At 37.9% G+C, this 22,059-nt stretch overlaps 1 non-coding gene and 1 pseudogene across 1 annotated transcript; one reads left to right on the top strand and one right to left on the bottom strand.

Moving 5' to 3' along the window:
* Nucleotides 1-4,375: 4,375 nt before the first annotated feature.
* Nucleotides 4,376-17,689, bottom strand: LOC112927773 (ubiquitin-ribosomal protein eS31 fusion protein-like; annotated as a pseudogene).
* An 892-nt stretch (nt 17,690-18,581) lies between these two features.
* Nucleotides 18,582-18,745, top strand: LOC112927792 (U1 spliceosomal RNA). The gene has a single exon (XR_003236631.2). It is a non-coding gene; the product is annotated as a U1 spliceosomal RNA (small nuclear RNA).
* Nucleotides 18,746-22,059: the final 3,314 nt, after the last annotated feature.

Here is a 22,059-nt window from a genome sequence, read left to right as displayed (position 1 = left end):
TCACCTCAACAACTTGTTCACCCTTTTGTAAAGCTAATGTGCTTCCTTCAATAAATTTTAAACTCCTTTTTGCTGAGTCAATTTCTATTTATCTTAGATTTTCTGGAGGATTCAAGACCTGTCACATAATTGGTACTCAAAAAAGATTTTTATTTTATTTTATTTTTATTATTTTATTTTATTATTTCAAAAAATTTTTAAAAAATAAATGTATTATTTCATATACAAATTCATACAAATGCAATAATTATTGAGTAAATACATCAAATCTTTAAATAAGGGAAATTTCATAAACATAATATTTGCTTGAATGTTATGATGTAATTTCTTAAAAGCTATCTATTTTTCCTCCAGGGAAAAATCAAATAATGGGAGAAGCAGGCTTTCTCTTCTGCTGATTACATAGTGGCTTGTACTTACCCAATTTTCCTGCTTTGTAATATTGAGACAACTTAAGCAAAAGTATATACCTATCTAAACAAAATGCATATGACAGTGTTACTTAGATTGTTAATCACCAGAGAAAAGCAAAAACCATGAGATACTAATACACCTACCACCCATTAGATGAATAAAATTAAAATAAAGAAAAAAGAACAACAAAAAGAAGGAAAGAAAAAACACAAAGAAACATGAAACCTGACAATAGCAGATGAGTATCTGGCATGATTAGAATATTCATACATTGCTCATGGTAGACTGTATTGGTACAACCATTTCAGAAAACATTTTTGGTCTTTAGGAAGCTAAACACATGCTTCCTCCATAATCTGACCATTTAATTTGGCATATCCCTAACTGCAGTGCCTAAAAATGTGCAAATAAGCAATGTACAAGAATGCTTGCAGCAGCTTTATAAAAAAAAAACACCCTGAAAAGAAACAACATGTCTATCATCATCAAAATGTAAGTGTAGGGATCCCTGGGTGGCGCAGCGGTTTGGCGCCTGCCTTTGGCCCAGGGCGCGATCCTGGAGACCCGGGATCGAATCCCACATCGGGCTCCCGGTGCATGGAGCCTGCTTCTCCCTCTGCCTACGTCTCTGCCTCTCTCTCTCTCTGTGACTATCATAAATAAATAAAAATTAAAAAAAAATGTAAGTGTAAATGATGGCATTTTTTTTTGAAATAAAAAGAACAAACTTCTACTCTATGCAACAACATACGTGAGTTTCACAGTAATAAACTTGAAAGAGCAAACCCAGACATAAAGGAATATATGGGATACTATTTCATTCATATAAAATTGAAGAACAATACCATCAATCAGGGGTGATATAACCCAGAATAGTAGTTACCTCGGGGGACAGATTTAGGCTGAAAAGAAGCTCCTGCATTGCTGTAATCGTCCGTCTCTTGGTTTCGGTGGTTGATGAACAGGTATATACAATCATAAAGTATCACCAAATTGCAGTCTTAAGGTTTTTAGACGTCGCTGCATGTATGTTAAAGTACACCAGAAAGAAAAGGAAAGCAATATATAATGCTTTAAAGATCTTGGAAGCGATCATCTGGGGTTGGAAACTAGTCAGCCCGCAGGGTGCCACTCCTCCTGGACGCCCCTGTGGCATAACCAGTGAGCCTCCCTGTCCCGTGGAAGCCAGGAGTCAGTTTCATGGTCCTTGGCCCAGTGCTCACAGGGGTGCTCTGCCTCTGGAGGGGATGACACGTGAGACAATCCCCTTCTGCCATCCTGGAGGAAGTTCATAGTGACCACAGGTGGTTACCTGGAAGAAATGGGGGCTGAAGGATTTTGTGTGATCCCATGGTGAGTGAGTAGGAAAGATGATACGAAAATTAAATTTTATAGTAGAACTTTCTCTCGTCTGCTATTAGAAAGTGGAATAATATAAAGGAAAATGATCATTTCCCTCTATTTTGCCTGCCTCCTGGATGTTCTTGTGCAAGAACAGGGCATCTGTTCAATTAGGCAGACTCTTCTATGACTCATTTCTCCGCCTTCCACCTCAGGCCACATTAGGATTGGTATTTTTCCTTTTAGTCTTTTTATTTGGTGGCATTTTTTCTCCTATTAACTAATGTTTTAACAGCGAGTTATTAATTCTCATTTAAATGTCTTGAAATATTTGCTGCTTTCTTTACAACCCAATATTCTTGATATATGCACATCTCTGATGTCATAAAAGATACTAGTATAATAGAATGAAGTATATAGTCATTCATTTTACAGGCACATATTCAGAAATGTGTTAAATTGGTTTACTAAAAGACACTTCTGCTTTGAAAAAATGAAAACTAAATTGATTTGATATAATTAAGCAATAAAAGAAAACCTCATCCTCAGCAGTTAACCCTGATGCTTATTAGCTCCTAGGAAATGCCCTGCTCTTGGGCCTTAATTACTAGGTGAAAAATGTAAAGTAATTATTATGGTGTAGAGGAAAAACTAAAAACTGTTCAACTTCCATTTTCCTGGGATGTGCTGTTCTTAACCTACTGATTTCCTACCAATCAACAGTGATAATATTATGTCATTATATCGTTCCTTGGAAATCAATGAAACTATTTAAAAAAGCATATGTACATATATGAAATATTTCTTTTTTAAAAGATTTATTTATTTTTTTGGTAGGGGGAGAGGAGAAGGAGAATCTCAAGCGGACTCCATGCTGGGCACAGAGCCAGATGCAGAACCTGATCTCACTAACCTGAGATCGTGATCTGAGCTGAAATTAAAAGTCTGACACTTAACTGAGCCACTCAGGTGCCCAAAATACTTCTTAAAGTCATTTTTGGATTAAAAATTGGGTGATACAAGTAGAATAATATTTTTGTCTTATTTTTCTTAATTATAATATTTATAATTTCTTTCTCTTAAATTTTTTCTTAATACTCAAGGAAAATATAGAAAAATCATAGAAAATGAAAGAAAAACTACTTGAAATACACCCTGTTAATACTTTATTGAATTTTCTGCTGAGTGCGCATTTGTTTAACGTACCTGGAATCAAAACTTATAAATGTCTTAATCCATTTTTTTCACTTACCTTGGTATAGTGAATATTTTCTTACACCATTAAAATTATTTCCAATTTTTTTTTAATGACCTCTAGTCTGCACAGTAGAAGAAAGTTAATTTCTTATCAGAGGACATTTAAAACTTCCCATTTTTCCAGGCTGAAAATAGTTAAAAGCTCTATGTTTCAGGTACTGTGTTAAGAGTCATTTACTTTTTCGGAAACATGTTTCGAAGTTTGTGTGTTCCCACTTTTTCTTGGTAACCATTATACAGACCAAGGATGACTATATATTATAGAGATCGCACCATCCTGGGGTTTTTAAGTAGTCCTTGAAGGAGGAGATGAATTATATGCTCACACTGGTGAATCCTCAGTCGTGTATGAGATTTTAAAAAACTGGCAAAGTGTTTCCATATTATTCAGAGGAAAATGAAACATCATGCCAGGTGCATGGGAGGGTCTTCTCCTAGCTGTCTACAGGGTTCGGAGGGGCCACCAAATTGGGTTGAAGGATCCAGGTAAGTTTTATGTCTCTGAAGGGTGTGCATGCTGGGAAGTGAGTTGTCTGGATATACACATTTCCAGTGGGTTTAGGCACTCAATAAGGTATTTTAAGGAAACGAGTAACTATTTCGTGCCAAGTGGTTGTTTCATATTGTCACATTTATTCCTCATCCTAATCCTGAAAGTAGACATCCGTATTTCAGTTGTCAATATGAGGAAAGCAGCTCAGGGCTTTAGGTAACTTTTTGATATTTTGAAAAAAAACAAGACCATGTACTTGTTGCAGTTGCTATCCACAAAAGTGAATTATTCTCTACCTTGTTCTATGCTGTATATAAACAAATCAATAAGAAAACTGTATATGGTGACCTGGCGCTGGATGTGGTGCATAGTGGAGATGGCTGTGAGTGACTCATGTCCCCAGTCCTTGTAAGAATGGAGCTGAACTGGTTCTTTGAGTCACAATTGTGTCCTTGTCATAAACCCCGCTCTTCCCTCTTCCAGGCCCATAGCACCTGTAATGAGGCAAGGGTAGTTGGCCTATCGGGTTGATTAATGTTGAACTTCCTGTCATTTCACCACCTTCCCGTAAATGTAGTTCTGTATTAATATCCACACGTGAATGAAGCTTTGGTGGGCCCTTACTCAATTGTGATTCTACTGTTTAGTCATGGGGCCAGTCAATACGCTCCCATCCACACTAGAGAGTATTACATGTCAAGGGGGTCATGACCCTTCACCTTGAACCACACTGGTGTGCAGTGACTACAGATGATGTAGGTTTTGATGAATGAAGCTTGTCTCCGGGTGGATACCAGCTTAGCAAGACTTCACTTGCTGAAACATTCCTTTCACATAATGAAGCTAAAGATGGATTTTAAGTTCCCACCGCTAGTTATCCAAAGCTTGTCCCATGCGTTTGTTTCCTGCGAGTTGAACCTGCCTCCCTCCCAGGGCAGGGTGAAAGGGATCCTCCCATTCTTTTCTCTGAGCATCCAGAGAAGCCAGTCCTGGACCTGTGGTGGGCACCAGAGCCACACGCGGGGTTCCGCTCGAATCCCACAGCCCGTTCTTACCTGCTGTGCAGAGGCCTGAGATGAAAGCAAAGAGCACAACCTCTATGGCCGTGTGCACGCAAACAGGAACTTCCATTTCTCTACATATGACTCAAACACTTGGGTATAAGAGAGGGGGCGCCCATCAGATGTTAAGCATGTTCTGCGTCATGGCACCAAATCCTCACGGCTCCTCAGGACAGGCAGCCGTTGAACTGGGAGCCCTGGGTGGTTGTGAGTCACACAAATAACCACAATTTCATGTGGTTCACAGTAATATTTTACCTCCACTTTTCAGAACAAAGACAAAGAAATAAAATCATAGTAAGTAAGGTTGGAACTCCATCTGCTTAGCTTCAAAGCCTGTGAATTCTACTAAAGAACATTCATAGAACAACTATTATGTGCCAAGTGATTGTTTTATATTGTTAGATTTATTCCTCACCCTAATCTTGAGAAGTAGGCATCTGTATTTCAGTTGTAAACACGAGGAAAGCAGCTCAGGGCTTTAGGTAATTCTTGGATATTTTGAAAATAGAAGTTCCTGTCTTGGCTGTTCTGCTTCTCAATTTCATTATTGTGCCTGTTCTTGGTCTTTGAAGGTCAGATGTTCCCTGTTGGCATTCTCTTCCTTTTCTGCAAGGCACTTTCAAAATTGACATGATCATTTAATTGACTTGAAACTGCCATTCCTCACTCCTGTGTGCCCCAGTATAACGTCTGGGTACACAGTCAGTGTGAAATAAATATTTATTCAACCAATGGTGAGTGTGTGGGCAAATGCATGTTTAATGGTCAGGGCTGATTTCATTGCCACAACTTGGCCCTTTGATGGAACCCTAAATTGTGCTCATGCTAGAAATGTACTTTGGAATTCTTCTGGATAAAGGTTTTGTGAGCCTTTTAATTCTAAACAGCTGTCATCTGGGGGAGGACAGTTTACAGGGAAAGGTTTTTTTTCACTAGAGAGAATAGAGACTTTTTCCATGACAGGCAAGTTTTACAATGTGAGAGGTTGTTTCCTCCTTGCCCTTTGGACTTTCTGGCTGTAAAATGGTAACTAAACTCTGGTGATCCATTCTAGAAAAACCAAATGAATTTTAAACACTCCTTTTTAAGGTATTATTTCTGTATTCCATTCAGCTTGAAAGTATATTTTTTAATTTTAGGCTTTATATATAAATATGTACACATGTGGACAAACTCTGCAATTATATTGTTAAATTCCTTTTTGTTTTGTCTATTTGATTTTTCCAGACTGAGAGTGGTGTCGTAATACTGATCTTATACTTGGGTTTCCACCAGCATTTCCCTGAATCCTCCCCCAAACCAAATTTACTTTAAGTATTTCTAAGTAAAATTAAACAGAATATAAATGTTCACAGGATTTTTTTTAATTATATCTTTCATTGACTAAAATGATTCTATTTTAATCATTTATTCTTTTGCACAAAACTTTTCCATAATATTGCTATCTCTGCTTTTTAGATAATGTAATTTCACACTATGTATCTGTTTGCATTTGCCCATTTTTTTTCATAGTTGGACTTTTTTAGCCAATTAGATTTTTCTATAGAGTGTTTTATTTAAAATGATTCCAATATTTTAACGTTAACCTTTCTTTTAGGTGTTGTTTTTCTGTTTTTAGCCTCATATACTGATAATTTTGCTTTCAAAATTTTGCTTATTACATAGGATTTATCTCATATGTTTTTTACTCTGATAATTTGGGGGCTATAAATCATCTTTTCAAAAATCTGTAGTGCTTTGCCTTGGTCGCCATTCTTTGGCTACAAGCAACAGAAATGTTACTTGAATGAGCTTAAGTACATGGGGACTTCACTGGCCCAGGTGACCACACTGAAACAGCCATGCTGCTAGGAGGTCTCAGAGACAATGTGGGTGACACAAGGACTCTTCCCAACTAGGTCTCATCTCTGTCTCAGTGTGTTGGCTCCATCTCCCCAGCTGGCTTCTTCCATGCACCAGGAATGTCGTCACCATGTGCACACCTCCTGCTTCACTGCAGGAGGAAGGCTGTTCGCCTGTTGCTTCACTTCTCTGTTCCAATTAAAAAAAAAAAAAAAAAAGGAAAGAAAAAAAGCCCCAGGGATGATTTTTATTTGGCTCAGTTAGGTCATATATCCATTCCCTGAAAAGAATAACTGGGGTGGGGGTGGGGCGTGGGGAGTGTGCTCAGGAATTTTTATCCTGGTCTCTCATAACTAATTTATTGTTTTCCTATTTTATTTAACTTATTAAGTGTGCTAACATTTGCATTATTCTTTATAACTTGACTTAGTTCCTTCTAAAAGGCTTTTATAAATCCCTATAACTCCCTTTTCAGTGATGTTTACTTCTGTGGCTTCACTTTTATTATTTACTAGTTGACTGGAGTACATAGTCAATGTGCTTATTAGAAAAATGATCCATTTTTGAGTCCTTTCTGGGACGATCATGGTCTGTGGTCCAACTTTTTTCTTCAAAACTGTAGCTATGGCTACGTTGTTTTCGTGTTCTTGTTATATTCCTGTATAGGTAAACTTTTGGATTCATGCTGCTTTTCAGAAGTAGACACAAATGAGTGCTCTGGAAGGGTCTAGAAATACCATGCAATCTCTTGTCACCGTTCAGAAAGGCAACGAGGCTCCATGTATGGCAGCCAACTCTCCCACAGCCCTCCTTGTCTCTAGATTACTCATCCACATTAGATAACAGGAATGACTGTTGCTGGACTGCAGTAACACACATACACGCTGTAACCTTCTGCATAAATGGAGCAATGTGTCAACTCTTCAGGTCTTTCCGTTTAGATTGATCTATATCAGATTATATCAGAGAGAAAGTGTTTTCAGTTTTTACCAAACAAAAATTGCCAAAAAAAAAAAAAAAAAAAAAAAAAAAGCTGGCTTGGCTGCTGAGAAGTGGACGTGTAGAAGATTGTGCTCACTCTGGATTTTTAAAGCAGTCTTGAGGCTATTGCACAAGCCTTGTGTTAGCCTGGGAAAAAGAAAGAATACCTTAAGAACAGAAATAGGAGTGTCAAGCTCTCCTCCTGTCTTTGCTTTTTCTCTTGTTACCTTATTTTCTTCCTTGTTCCCAACTAGACTTCCTGTTTCCCTGTAATGCTTTAGTATTGAAAGAGGTAGTAGCCACAATTGACATGCTGACATGCTGCCCTGAAATGAAGTATACATTTGGGATCAAAGGCTGCATTATAGGCAGCAGTAGGAGCTTTGGCTTTTACTTGGCAGGTAGTGGTAAGTCACAAGAGAGTTTTGGAAACAGGAGTGAAATGATCTGACTTGTGTTTTAAAAGGACCCCTCTAGCTGCTCTCCCAAGAAGTGACAGAAGGGAAGCAAGGGCAGGAGGAAGTGGCACAATTAGATATTTCAATGTTCTGGGGGGGGGGGGGATGATGGTATTTTGGATCAGAATACGGTGATGATGGTCCAATAGCCAAGGAAGAATGGTTGGATTTTTGATGGATTTTAAAGGTAGAGAAAAAATATTTGCTGGTGTTTTGTTACAAAGTGAGTTTTCAATGTGAGCAATGTTAGAATAGACATGCTAAGATAGGAAATTCAAGTGGGGAAATAGTTTGAAGGGAGGGGGATCAAAAGGGGTGGTTATTTTTAAAATTAATTTCTTTTTTTTTTTTAACTTTCTAGAGGAGGGGAAGAAGGATCTGAAAAATATGTAACTATCATCAGCTGAGACTGGGCGCCATGTTTTCCATATAGGTCATTATATTTTCATGAAAAACATGAGCAAGACATTATTACTTTGAATTCACAATATGCTCAAATATAGTGGTGGTTTCTAACAAGAGATGGTGACTTAATTCCTTCCTATGTCATCACACGTTGTTTGCTGCACTTCTGCTACACATGTGAGTTTAAAACATCAGAGAAGCAAAAATTCTCTACAGTTCCTTCAATAAATGAACCTTTCCATGAGATTTCTTCAAACTGATCACATTTGCATTATTGATTTAAATTGAGTGCATTTTTTTTTTAAACAAAAAGAAATAGGGCTGGCTGTAGTGTGAATGGCCGATAAGCACAAGACGCAATCAATGGCAAAGGTCAAGGGTCTCTGTGTTTGCCTGCAAGGTCAATGATGCAGTAAGACCACTAGAGGAGTGTCCAGAGTGGAGAAGTCAAATATTTATTAACATTGAAGTAAAGATGGAGCTGATTACACATTGGTCAACTGGGCTCTAGAAACCCCATTGCAATAAAATACAATCAATGCCATCCATCAGCAGAGTCTTCTATTTATTAAATTTTTCTCATGAGGTGCTCAATTTGTCTTATTGCTTTCCCTTAGCAAGTGCCAAAGCAAGGCTATTAGGAACTCATCTCTAGCTATTTATAATAGGTAACCAGAAACTCTATTTCTTTTTTCAAAATAATTTTATAACACAAAATTAATATTCAGTGTAGTAAATCTTAAAAATTCAAAATATATGAAGAACTTTTGTTTTATTCACCCATGTTCTCGTCACGATGAGATCATTTCTGTTATTTTATTGTAGTCCTTTCTAGTCTTTTCTTTCTGTAGATTTTTAAAATTCCAAAATTGAATTCAAACTGTTTATCCCATAAGAGTTTTACTTAATTTTGTAACCTCACCCTTTCCTTTAAATATTACAGATGCTTATAAATATTATCTTATATGGCTGCATATGATTCCACTGCACGGACATGCTGTTATTTTTAGTTGTTTTATTTTTAGATGACATTAATTTTTTTCCTCTTTCCCATTGTGAATAAGCTGAGCTGCAATAATTTTTCCTGAATGCTATTTACATATCATCTTATGAAGTTATTCTACTTCAGAAAACAGAACGAGTTCTATACATTGTCGATAAGCTGCAAACTCCAAAATGTATATTTTTAACCTAAACCACCTCCCCGAGGTCTAGATTCTCATGTGTAATTGCTTACCATCTCCACTTGGAATCTACTAGGGATGCCTACTGGGAATCTCAAACAATATGTTCAAGTCAGAGTATCCTATGTTCCCACCTCATACCTTCATCTCTAAGTCTTTTCCTGTCAGTAAATGGTGCCATCAATCATCTGTCTAGTTGTTTCATCCAAGATTCTCAGTGCCATATATTTTAATCAACTCAATTTATTCAGCAAACATTGAGTCACAGAATATTTTTAAGTAGAAGGAATGTTAGAATATGTTCTAATTATGTATTATAATTATGTAATCTAATTATGTGTTATATTGAATTAGAGCTAATTCCACCCATTCCTGTACCAGCGAGAGAGGCGAGGTGCTTTGATAAAGAAGCATGACAGCATAGTCCCAGACTCAGGACCTTCACAGAAACAAAAGCTGGAAGCAAAGAATGTGAGCATTGCTCACATTTATGTGACATTCAATCCATCATTCAGTTCTTTTTCTTTTCTTTAAAATATATACCCTACTCTTCATCTCTTTTGCAACAGACAGGCCACTTCCTTGGACTTCCTCAATGGCTTCCCGTACTCTCCTACTGCCATTCTTCCTCACCCCTACAACAACAGGAACTTTTTAAACAGTGAAAGCACATTAATTCACCTTTCTGCTGAAGCTCTTCCTTTTTAAAAAGATTTTATTTATTTATTCATGAGAGGCACACAGAGAGAGGCAGAGACACAGGCAGAGGGAGAGGCAGGCTCCCCGGACTCAATCCCGGAACTCCAGGATCATACCCTGAGCCACCCAAGTGCCCATCTGCTGAAGCTCTTCCAGTGGCTTCCTTGGCAGTAAGAATAACATAAAAATAAAATAAAACCCAAAGTCCTTCTCATTGTCTACAAGATCCTCTGGGACCTCAGTCTTTCTTGGTATTATCTCACCCTCCCTCCCCCTCACTCACCAAGTTCTAGCACTGTGGCCCTCCTTTTGATTTTGGAAAAGATCCAGAGTGAAGGTCTTTGCTCTTGAGGTTCTTTATTCCATCTCTGCCTTGTCTTCTTGTTGGTGTCTAACCCAGATCCATCCAACCTTCAGTTCTAGGCAGTCTGATGAACCAAGAACCATGAACTAAGAAGCAGCTGGAGTTCCAGGGGGCAGATGGGCACGCAGTTAACTCGTTTTGAATTGGAAACTCTATGTGAGTTAGCCTCGGGCAGCCAGTGACAATCCTTAAGGCAGGGAACGAGCACGGCCCAGCCTGAAACAAATGCTTACAATCGAGGTCAGCAACTCGCATGAGCTGGCTCAGCGGCTGGTAGCCTCTTCTAGGAGTGACATGGAGAGTCCCTGACCTCAACAACGTGAGTTAGGACATTGAGCCAGTGTGGAGATTGATCTCAATCTGGATAGGGAAACCAGTCTTCAACAGCTGAAAGACAAAGCTGGTCACAGATGCCATGGTTTTATTTATCGCCTACCTGGAGATGCAAGTATGACAGGCCTCCCAGTTGAGGCACGTTCTTGGAGAATTGATTCAAATTCTTTTAGATTGAAATCTTGGAAACAGTAGTGCCAATTCTTGAGCGTCTGGAAGTTAACAAAGTATTTCTCTAATAACTGACATAGACAAAAGCAGCTTTTTGAAAGCGAGGGAAATAGGTAGAAATCAAATCAGAAAGGTGTCATGCCAACACCATTAAATCACCGATTGCTGCTTTTCCTGGTAAGTACTGACCTGGGATTTTGTTCCTTTATCCTCACCCGTGGAGGTCCTTCTCTGAACTGAGAGGCTTCAGTGTGAGATCATAAAAGTCTTGATTTTTATCCAACTCTGGAAGGAAGATGCCTCATGGACTGAGGGAAAGACATCACTAGTTGAAGAAAATTTCTCTCTCTGATTCTCCTCTGTGAGGGGAAAAGAAATGACCCCCTTTGCACTCAGGTGGGCCTGCATGGAAACCAGTACCATGGCAGCAGCAAGCTGTCCATAACCTGAGCCGACCTGGCCACAGCCCTGGACAGCCCACTCTAGGGTGGCCGGGGGGGACCCTCCACTTGGAGCCATCCTGCTTCGTCTGGGTTCTTGAGCTCTCCAAGGCCCCTGTGACCAGTCTTTCGGCAAGGATTTCCTCGGGTACCCAATGTTTGACTTTCCAGTACTATAAAATACCTAAAAGTTCTGCTTTGTATCTGCCTGTTGAGTGCCACACACATATGAGCTGCTTGGTTCTTAAGGCCTTGAGAATAATTGAGCAAATTCCTTGAGGAGAAAAAACAAATATATGATTTCACATTCAATCCTCTTAATTTTTTCCTGGAAATTTTTCCCTTTATACTCTGACTGCCTTAGTAGCTTTGATACCTAGTTTTTATCTCTTCATCCCTGTGAATCAACCCATCTCTTAGGTAAATTTTCTCTCAACTTCAGGGTTTGTTGTTAGCACAAGGGAAAAATGATGAACCTCCTACCATGTGCTTTTATTCTCTCTGGGAATTCTTTGTCCTTATATTTTATATCCATACCCTGACACTTAAAATTTATTTAAATTTAATATTACTAATATCAAATTTAATTTTTATATTAAGTGAAATTATTTTTATATTCTGTTTTAAAATCCTTAAACTTGAGCAGCCCGGGTGGCTCAGTGGTTTAGCGCTGCCTTCAGCCCAGGGAGTGATCCTAGAGACCAGGGATCGAGTCCCATGTCGAGCTCCCTGCATGGAGCCTGCTTCTCCCTCTGCCTGTGTTTCTGCCTCTCTCTCTCTGTCTCTCATGAATAAATAAATAAAATATTAAAAAAAGATTCCTTAAACTTTAACAAGAAAATTTAGAGCATTTATATATATTGGAATTATTAATATATCCAGTTTTGAGCTTTTTTATTGTCATTTTCTTTTATCAATATTTTTGTATTTTGAATTGAATATGTATTTTTTATTTTTGCTTTTCTCATTAAATTTTGTGATATTACTGGTTTCACTGTCATACATTTTTCTTTTAGTGGTATCCTTGAAATAATTCATGTGTACTTAACCTTCAAAAAAATCTGAAATTTATTGAGATGCCTGGGTGGCTCAGTGGTTGAGCGTCTACCTTCAGCTCAGGGTGTGATCCTGGGATCCTGGGATCGAGTCCCAGGGGACCGGGATCCCTGCATGGACCCTGCTTCTCCCTCTGCCTGTGTCTGCCTCTCTCTCTCTCTCTCTGTGTCTCTCATGAATAAATAAATAAAAATCTTTTAAAAATCTGAAATTTATTAATATATTAATGTACATATTAGACTAGCAAATGATAGAACTTCCTCCTGACTTTTGTACTAATGTTAATTTTGTTGCTAGTATGTTAAGAATCTATTTAAAAATGCATGTATCATACATCATTATAATTAATGTTTTATTCAAAACACTTCTTTGGTCACCATTCTTTTTATATCTCAGACTTTCCCTAATGTACATCTTTTAGAAATTCCTTCAGAGAAGGTCTGTTGAAGAGTAAATACAATCAGTTTTTATTTACCTGAAAATGACTCTATTTCATCTTGATTCTTGGAAGAGATTTTTGCCACGTGCAATAACCAGATAGTCTAAGTTATGCATTGAGATCAAGCTGCCCTCAAATCTATATGGCTTAGAAACACGAAGGTTTGCTTTCTACTCCTGTGTCACGTCCATGTGGTTCAGCAAGAGGGCTCTAACTCAGCAAAGGCACTCAGAGACCAGCCTAAAGGAGCACTCTCCACCTTTAGAATGTTGATAGTTTTGTCAAAAGTAAAGATAAATTGTGCAAGTGTACAATAGCTCCTAATGCTTCTACTCATAACTGACTGGCCCAAATGAGTAATATGTCCATACTTAAATTCATTAGGTCTGGAAGCCCAACCCTGCCATGTGTTCCAAAGGAGAGACAGCTGGAATGCTTGTTTGTTTGTTTTTTCCCAGAATCATCTCAATGACAGTCTTTGAATTTCCCATATCTCTTAAGCTTGTCTTGCATTCAGCCATTTTTTAATTTTTTTTTTATTGTGCCAAAATGTTTGTTCATATCTTGGGGTGTTTTGTCTCTTCAGCAACAGAAGATTTATTTAGTAGATAACTAGAGTTTGTTTACCTTGATCAAAAGCTTGTGTCGTTGGGACTCCTGAGTGGCTCAGCAGTTGAGCATCTGCTTTTGGCTCAGGGCATGATTCTGGAGTTCTGGAATTGAGTCCCACATCAGGCTCCATGCATGGAGCCTGCTTCTTCCTCTGCCTTTGTCTCTGTCTCTCTCTCTGTGTATCTCATGAATAAATAAATAAAAATATTTTTTAAAAAAAGCTTATGTCGTGAAAATATTGTAGGGTTAGCCTGTGGTCCATTATTGGAAAAGGGGAAGGGTGGGCTTATACTATAATTTTACTTCACAATAATGTATTAATGTTGATTTGAGTCTTAACCACTCGCTTGCACTTGTTCATAAAGACCATGAAGCTAAAGACTCATGCTTCCCAGTTAAGTTTCATTGAATGATTCAATCACCACCATCTAAAGTTGGGCCAATTTTCATTCCTTATGTACTGGTGATACTTTTAACATGCCAATCATCATACTCTGATTCATCAACACAGATTCTTTGGTTTCACCAAGCAGCATGCTTTTTAAAAATATTATCAATCTAATTTGATTAAAATAAAGTGCCATGTCCCAACCTATTTTTATTTCTGAGTCTGAACTCGCTCTGGTGTTATCTATAGCTTCCCTGTAACATAAATAACATAAATCCATCATCAGATTTAATGACAATGTGCACATAGAACAATTTTATTTGCACGAAAAGTAACCCTTTAATTTGAAAAACATTAGAATCTTACAAGTTTTATATATATTCACTCATACCTTCTTCATGAGTTGTTCCTTTATTGAATTTTAGTCTTTTATTATTGTATATGACTTATCATTAAGGTATGTTTCCCTCTAAAGCCTTGACATTTGTGCTAGAATACTTATAATTTCAGTGAAAATAACTGAATGAGTAATTATGAACTTTCTATTTCAATCTTCCTTCACTACAATTTAGGAAAGACCTCTCTCTGGCAGTTGTGGAATAAAAGAAAATATATTGAGCTAGAACTCAAAAGAGCAGAATGATTGTAAAGCTCTGTTTGTGGAATCCGCAAAGGTCACCGAGGATGTAGCTCATAAAATGATACAATGAGTGGAGCTTATGCCCTCAAATTTTCAACTAGAAGTCTTTTATTGATTTCACACACAATTTAGTGATTCAGCCTCAGAAATAATTCTCAATTTTTTACATCTATTTGAAATATTTTTTCTTTAATTTATTCATCCCTTTAATAGTTGATTCTATAAAACAAAACCATTATCAATAAATTGGGTTGGCTGAGCAGTCTCAGGATGCTGGAATTTGTTAAATAACACCTGTCATAGAGCTATAGCTTAAAGAAAAAGTAGCTATAGTTTAAGTGGTAATCAACGTTAAGTGTCAGGATGGAGCTCCATTTACTCTCAGCGGGCAAACATACTGGAAATAGGACAAATTTAAGACACTGAGTATTGTCCTGCATCTCCATCTACCACAGCAATGCACCATCATGGTTTATGATGTGGTTTATGGAGTGCTGGCATCGGCCTTGGTTTCCACGAGTTTGCACACACTCCTCTTCCTTCCTGTTCTTAGTAAGACTTGAGTGATATTATCCATCAGAAATCCACTTTTAAGGAGGCCCTTAGCATCCTAGTCACCTCATGGTGATACGCTCACCAGGGACTCCATATACATGCCTTCCACTAAAGACTCTTGTCCTTGCTCCTGGCTTGGGTTCTCAATTGTTTTTCTCACTGTTTCTCTTGAAGGTCTCAGCCTGATGCTTACACAGTGGCTCTTCCATAATATACAAGGCAGACCTTTGTGACCTTATCCTATCCTCTTCGATGTCCTTTTTTAGTTCATGTTTTTATTGAGCCATACATAGTGACTTGTGTTCTAGTTTATTAAAGCAATAGGTCAGATGTTTGCCACAATAATGTCTGTCTAAGTGACTGGCCGTAAAAACTCCAGCACCACATTCATCTGAAGACCAATCCCAGCGAAGATGACTAACTTTACCATTCTCACCCCCTTCCCCCATATATTTCAGGACAGCCTGCTTAAGGTTCTCGGATGAACTTTCTTGGGAGTGCAGTAAGATTTCTTCCTTTTCTTAGCTTCATCACAAGGTCTCAGCAGAAGATGAGGGGTGGACTTCTTTTGAATGCTGGAGTCAGATGAAGTACCCCATTTTCCGGTTGCTTGCCAACACAGATCACCCTTTGCTGATCCTGATCCTGGATCTTGGCCTTTACATTTTTTATTGTATCCGATGTTTCAACCTCAAGAATAATGGTCTTCCCCTAAGGGTTTTTAGGAAAGTTTGTAACTTGGCCCTGGCTCCAGTGCAGATGGTGGGTTGGAAAAATTCCTCCTTGATTTTTAAGAGCGTAAAGCAAAATTCAGTTTCAATGAGTGAATTCCATTAAAATAAAGGCAAAATAAATAACTCGGGGAGGTTATTTGCAACCCTAAAAGGTTTGAGGCATGCAGATTCCATTGATGCATTAACATGTACCAGGAATTCCAGCCAAATGTCTGGCTTGAGCATGAGTCCAACACTTCCCCTAAAAGGAGAAGTCCCATTCTCCTTTTATTTCTCCTTTCTGTGACAATCTATAAGAGAGGTTCGAACTGGTGTCATGGTGTTAGACGAACAAAATTCTAATGTTGCTGAAGATTGGTCTGTGACTTGGGCAAATGATTTACCCTTGGCATGCTTGGTTTTGCATTTCTATGATGGACAATAATAACAGCATTATTGTGAGAGTTAAACGTGATAATGCATGTTTAACGTAGTAGTTGGCAAAATGTAAATCTGTGATGATTATTAATTATTGATTTAAAATATTTCCCTCAAAGTCTCCCCAAACCTGCATCATTCTCCATTAAACACAGTCCTGCCATAAGTAACAAAGCCTTATTTAGAAGGTAAACATGGTTCTCCGTATTTAAATGGAGCCCCACAACGTCATCACCTGATTGTTGTGAAGACATTTAGAAAAATTGATGCTTAAAGAGACGTTCCCTGTACGTATCTTCTCCACACTTAAAGTTGAATGCATGTTTGTGAGGAATATTGTTCTTGAACACTTAGGTTTAAATTTTCTCTAGTTTGTACCATCCATAATAAAAGCTCTCAGTTGTTGAATATTAAAAGAAAAACTGTAGGAAGTTTTATAAACTTCAAATTTCCAATTTCATTAAATGTGTTTGGCATATTGAAGAGGTGGATAATTTACTGTAGAATATTAAAATGTTAAACGTAATGACCTGCACAAAAAGTTGGCTGAATCGTTGGAACAGTAGTTAATTAATTCTGGGTACACTGTCAACTCCACAGAAGGCTTCAGATAGTTAAAGTAACAGAAGTTAGTTTTCTATGATGAATAAGGTTCTTCTGCATATCAGAGGAATTAAGGCTGATTAGATTAGCATTTGCAAGGGTTATCCAAATTTGATACTTTTATATAAATCAACATAATAAAGCTAGAAAGAAAAAGAATCAGAAATAAGTATAATAACATATGAAGCAAAGATTTATCATTTTTCTAGTCTATGCTATACTTTGAAAATAGCATCTTGTATTTCTTCATTTTCTTCCCAATTATAGCAAATGCTGATGTTTTTTAAATGTAGGAGGAAGGTCATATTTTCTCTGAATATTATATATTTTTTTTAATTTTTATTTTATTTATTTATGATAGGCACACAGTGAGAGAGAGAGAGAGAGGCAGAGACATAGGCAGAGGGAGAAGCAGGCTCCATGCACCGGGAGCCCGACGTGGGATTCGATCCCGAGTCTCCAGGATCGCGCCCTGGGCCAAAGGCAGGCGCCAAACCGCTGCGCCACCCAGGGATCCCTAATCAAAATCCAAAACTTAGTATTCTTAGAGATATGCTCACATTCTCACCAGCAATTTTTATGTGATGCAGTGCTTGGACTAGTAGAGATTTGGGGCTATGTTCACCTGCATAAATAGTGTGGAATGAGGTAAATAAAGTTATTTAAAAAATGGAAGTTAGGAATATACAAATCTGGGAATACAATCTTTAACTACAAAGGACTACTATTTGCATACCAGTAACTCCCCAGTTTTACCAAATATAACAAAGAAGATATTATCTGGAACTGCTGGACCCATGAGGGGACTGGAGCCAGCACATGACAGCCTGAGGACACCTTGGCTCACCACCTGTTTTTGCACACAAAGTTTTATTGGAGCGCAGCAATGCCTGTCCATTTAGGCACAGTGCATGACTATTTTCACACTTGATGGCAGAGGCGAGTGCTTGCAGCAGAGACAGTGTGACCTGCAAAGCCCTGAGTATTCATTAATTGATGCTGAACAGAAAAGCCCTCACTCTAGCTCACCAGACTGCTCTGTGTTGTCAGAACAGATCACCGATTTTGAAGCAGCCACCCAATTGCTCATGCAGCTATCTCTGCCCAAATTCTTTTCTTGAGTTCTACCTGGGAATCTCTTCTTCATTCCCCAGCACGAATGTCCGACAGGTGGTCTATGTCATTCCTAAGCACAGAAAATCATGGCCCCCTTGGTGTTGTAATAACACTTTGACCTGGGCTTTGCACTAAAATAGGATGTTGTGTTTCCTTATTCTTCCTTAGAGCGGGAGACTTGGTATAATTCATGGTTTTGTCTTCTAGAAACAAACAAACGGACAAGAATTTGTCTATGTTTAGCATAATGCTTAGAAAACACAAGGTGCTCGATAGATTTTCTCGTTCAGAAAGAAGGAGGGAAGGAAGAAGGAAATCAAGGAAGGAGAGAGAGGGGAAGGATGGGGGAAACAAAGATTTGAGGTAAATGAGTGAAATAATTAATTGACTCAGGCTACAGGACATTATCCCAGTAGAATGAGCCACAGTCCTATTACTTAAGGCATCAGTGTTCAAGGTGGGATGCACACAATTATATATTGAGGGAAATATCAAGAAATATATGTACATGTGAAAAGGACCTATCTATAGTACCTACAGGATACACTGCATATTAATTAATATATATCAAAACAATACTTACCTGGCAGGGGAGATACCATGATCACGAAGGTGGTTTTCCCAGGGCGAGGCTTATCCACTGCACTCCGGATGTGCTGACCCCTGCAATTTCCCCAAATGTGGGAAACTCGACTGCATAATTTGTGGTAGTGGGGGACTGCATTCGGGCTTTCCCCTGTTTTTTTTTAATATGTATCAAAATATAATTCTAATATATGCTGTTATGATACATATGGGATGCATATATAATACCAACATGTTTAGTTATTATTACAATTTTACTTTATTTAATTTATTTTTTTTTAGAGAGAGAAATTGCATGCACGTGTGTGACAGAGGAGCAGAGGGAGAGAGAGGATCTCAAGCAGACTCTGTACCAACATGGAGCCCAATGTGAGGCTCGATCTTATGACCCTGAGATCATGCCCTGAGCCGAAATCAGGAGTCCGACAGTTCAGCAACTGAACCACTCAGGAGCCCCAATTACAATTTTATTTAAGATACTATGGGAGTCTAACGTGATGAGGTTGGCATTGCTTTACGGGAACAATAGTTTTCAGCAGGCTCAGATGCTTGATTTCTCTTGCTACCACAGTGCTGCCAATTGCCTATATTTAACGAATTTACGTTTAACTGAACTTGGGTAGTAGAACACACTTACAAACTTAAAAAAAAAATGAGTTCTGAGGTTGTTTTATCAGCAAATGTTGAGCTTTGATTCTGTCCTAGGGGTAAGTATAAGGACAAACCATTGAACTTGAGGAACTGCTTTAGATGGTACTACAACTTTCTTTCTTCTTCTCTCTCTTTCTTTTCTTTTCTTTTCTTTCTTTCTTTCTTTCTTCTTTCTTTCTTTCTTTCTTTCTTTCTTTCTTTCTTTCTTTCTTTTTCTTCTTCTTCCTTCCTTCCTTCCTTCCTTCCTTCCTTCCTTCCTTCCTTCCTTCCTTCCTTCCTTCTTTCTTTCTTTTCTTTCCTTTCTTTCTTTCTTTCTTTCTTTCTTTCTTTCTTTCTTTCTTCTTCTTTCTTTCTTTCTTTCTTTCTTTCTTTCTTTCTTTCTTTTTCTCCTTCCTTCCTTCCTTCCTTCCTTTCTTCTTTCTTTCTTATTTCTTTCTCTTTTCTTTCTTTCTTTCTTTCTTTCTTTCTTTCTTTCTTTCTTTCTTCCTTCCTTCCTTCCTTCCTTCCTTCCTTCCTTCCTTCCTTCTTTCTTCTTCCTTCCTTCCTTCCTTCCTTCCTTCCTTCTTTCTTCTTCCTTCCTTCCTTCCTTCCTTCCTTCCTTCCTTCCTTCCTTCCTTCCTTCCTTCCTTCTTTCTCCTTCCTTCCTTCCTTCCTTCCTTCCTTCCTTCCTTCCTTCCTTCTTTCTTCTTCCTTCCTTCCTTCCTTCCTTCCTTCCTTCCTTCCTTCCTTCTTCTTTCTTCTTTCTTTCTTTTCTTTTTTTCTTTTTTTTTCTTTCTTTCTTTCTTTCTTTCTTTCTTTCTTTCTTTCTTTCTTTCTTTCTTTCTTTCTTTCTTTTTTTTCTTTCTTTCCTAGATTTATTTATTTGAAAGAGAGTGAAGGAGAGAGAGAAGAAGCGGGGGGGGGGGGGCAGGGGGACAAGCAGACTCCCCACTGAGTGCAGAGCCTGACACAGGGCTGGATGTGGGCTCCACGTGCGGCTGCATCCCAGGACCCAGGATCATGATCTGAGCTGTGGGCGTCTGCTTGACCCACTGAGCAGCCCCCCTCCCCAGTGCCTGAGGTGGTGCGATGGTTTCATTGACATGAACTCACAAATGGAATCTGTAGGACTACTTGCTGTGGTGTTGTCTAGATGGTTCCCGAGCAGACACAAGGTCATTGTCACAATTGCCTTCTCTTATATTTTTTACTTTTAATATTTTTTCATGGGCTTTATTTGAACATTCACTTGAGTAGAATTTGTTCAAAAATCTTGGACCTATAAATGTGTCAAAGGAGCAATTTAATTGGTTTGATTGGTAAAAAAATCATGTTTTGATTTCCTCATTTTCTCCATTACTTTTTCTTTTCTTTTCTCTTGTGTGAGAGTAGATGTAATTTTCTCTAGATCAGAGAAGACTAGTTATGGATGGTGTTATAATATGATTTTGGAGTTGTTCTTCCATATGGACAATTGGCTTTTCATTCATTATCACAAGATATGATACATTTCCAAATGAAGCTTTTTATTGAAGAATTCAGGACCTGAATTTGATTTAATAACTAAAGAATGATTATAGCTCTTAAAAATAATTTTGATTCCAGGGTACCTGGCTGGCTCCATCGGGAGAGCATGCGACTCTTGATCTTGGGGTTTTGAGTTTGAGCCCGACGTTGGGTGTAGAGATGACTTAAACTAATACAAGCTTAAAATAAACCTTAAAATAGAATAAAATGAATTACATGTTAAAAAAATGTCTTTTCTCTTATGAATGCCAGTACTCAAAGCAATCCTAAAAGAGTATAATATCATAGAACATAATCTTTGTTATTATGGTGTCTGATAATTTTTAAAATTTATAGACATTTATTGGTTCAAAAGAGATATAATGATTTTACTAAATTTTATATACCAATACACTCTAATATACATATGAACCACCACTGTATCTTGTTATTTATCTGAAAATTTTCAGCAATTTTTTTCTATTGGAAAATTGGCAGCTTTGACTACAATAAATAAATATTATAAAATGTCACTTCTCAATAACATATATATAAACATATATAAATGTATAAATATTTATATATTTGGAGATATTTTAATGTATTAAGCAAGTCAGGAGTTATATCTAAATTGTGTATTTAAACTTTGACGTGCTTGCTTTTAGATTTATACACAACGTAAATCACTCTTTTGGGTACATGGTTCTCGGTTCTGACAGGTGCACAGAGTCATATATCTGGCACCACACTCAAGACTCAGAACTGGTCTGTCACCCCAGTTTTCTTGATGCCATCCCTTGGTTGTCAGCTTTTCCTGCACGTCCAACAGCTGTCAACTCCTGATGGTTTTTACCCAGCTACTGCTGTTTTCCCAGAATGCTATAGCAGCACAATCATAGATTATTCAGCCTTTTGAGGTCATCTTCCTTTACTTAGCATGACGCACATGAGAACCATCCAGGTGTCCGTGTGCCTCAGTGGTTAGCTGAGCAACAGGCCATGTTTGAGCATGTCACTGTGGTCTATCTACCCACGGGATGGAGGACCATCAGGTAGCTTTCAGTTCTTGGAAGTTAGGAATACAGCTGCTATAAATACTCATGTACAGACCTTCATGCGAGTATCCTCTAGTCTCTGGTTTGTCTTTCCTGCTTTTTAATAGTGTCTTTATAGGATAAATTTAAAAATTATAATGATATGTAATTCATTATTTCTTATGAGTTGTGCTTTTGATATTGCACTTGAGAAGTCCTTGATCCAATGATACAAATATATTCCTATGTTTCTTCTGTTGTTGTTTGACATTTTATAATATTAGATTTCTGATATATT

The sequence above is a fragment of the Vulpes vulpes genome, chromosome 8, assembly GCF_048418805.1.
Source record: "Vulpes vulpes isolate BD-2025 chromosome 8, VulVul3, whole genome shotgun sequence".
In the NCBI taxonomy this organism is placed as follows: domain Eukaryota; kingdom Metazoa; phylum Chordata; class Mammalia; order Carnivora; family Canidae; genus Vulpes; species Vulpes vulpes.
Note: the sequence above shows the minus strand (reverse complement) of the source record. Positions and strands in the feature narration are given on the sequence as shown.